The sequence below is a fragment of the Pteropus alecto genome, unplaced genomic scaffold (assembly GCF_000325575.1).
Source record: "Pteropus alecto unplaced genomic scaffold, ASM32557v1 scaffold3, whole genome shotgun sequence".
Lineage (NCBI taxonomy): Eukaryota > Metazoa > Chordata > Mammalia > Chiroptera > Pteropodidae > Pteropus > Pteropus alecto.
Window position 1 is genome coordinate 37,285,025 of NW_006442484.1, and position 1,651 is coordinate 37,286,675.

The window sequence follows — 1,651 nt, forward strand, 5'->3', positions numbered from 1 at the left end:
GGCTCCTGTTCCCAGCCGCCCGCTCTGGGGCCTCGGCTGCTGGCGCCCCAAATCCGGGCCGCCACCTCTCCAGGTGGGCGCCAGAGCACGAGGCTGAGCCCAGGGTCCGGGCGGGGACCCAGCAAAGCCGGCTCTCCGGCCGGCCTTGCCTGGCGGACTGCAGGCTGGGTAGCGGGTCAGGGCAGCGCCGACCCCCAGACCCTTCCATTCTTCCCTCTCTGCAATCCGAGATCACCTAAACTGTGGCTGGGCCGCCATTACAGGCCCCACCGTGCCGGGAGGCCGGGGGGCCATAGGGCTAGGTACGCCCCAGCCCTTCTTCCACGTGCCTCTTCCTCCTTCCACTCCGTAGCCCAAGACAGGGGCGGGGGTAGCGGGGATAGAGGAGCAGGGAGTCCGATCAGAATAGAAAACTAGAGATGTTTGAAAATTCTCAGGCATGAGTAAACCCGAAGGTGTCTTGGGAATTAGAAAAATGATTTTCTTTTAATAAGAGCAGCTCTCATTTAATGAGTCCCTTCTCTACTTTGTCATAGTCCCCCTCACAACAGCCTCATAAATTATTTATCTCATTTTACAGATAAGGAAATTGGGGTTCAAAGCCATGGAGTATCTTGAACAATATAGCATTAGTAATTGGTGCAGTAGAGCTTCCAACCCAGAAGATTCCTCCTCAAAACCCAGACTATTTGAAATAGTAATTACATTATGCTCACCCTCTGAGATGCATCAACTCTGAAATTTTGGGTGATATGTTTCTGCTCTTCAGTGCCCCCATCGCAGTACACTGCTGAGGATTTCCAAATGTTATACACATTGTTTTTTCTTTGACCAAATTAGGTAACATCTGTCCCTGGCATCTGTTTCAACAGGTTTTCTTAACCTCTACAACATCTGCCCAGGGAAAGGGAAACTGCTGCCTCCTGCAGAAACCCACAAAACCCCCTCCTTCTTATCCCTGCGTTCCCCTCACCCCACCCCACCACCACACACAACACACGTACACCATGGCACCAACCACTGCTGACACCCAGGGGTCGCTAACTCCCAGCTTTTGAGGAAACCTAGAGTTTCCATGGATGCAGAAAATCTTTGAGTCAAAGAGCTTATGGAATCCAAATTCTTCATTTTCCTGATGTCAAAATTAAGAATGAATAAAGAATAGTACTGGCCTAGGTCACACCGTAGGTGTGGTCTCCAAGACGCTTTGTAACAATGCAGTGAAAAAGCCAAGATGAAACAGTAGTTCTACTGAGGGATAAAATTAATAATACTAATCATAATGATCGCTAACATGTATTGATGCTATGTGCCAGGCAGAGCCCTCACTCACATCCAACTCCTTGAATTATGGTCTAGATTCTATGTATGGGTTTTAAAAGAGTTTGATGTAAAAGCATACAGATATGTGGAGGTTATTCCAGCAAAATAAGTTATGTATTCGCAGGTACTTGAACTAGAGACATAATGAAAGAAACTTTTGACATCATCATCATTGTCATTATCCCTGTATTCATCCAAAACTCTTGCAGGCAGCCATTTCTGCTCTCTAAAAATGATATAGTTTGAGCATTCTAACAGGAGAGGCAATCAATGGCTGAAGTTTCTCTTCTCCATACTCCCAACCACCCCCGCTACCTCCACACCCCTC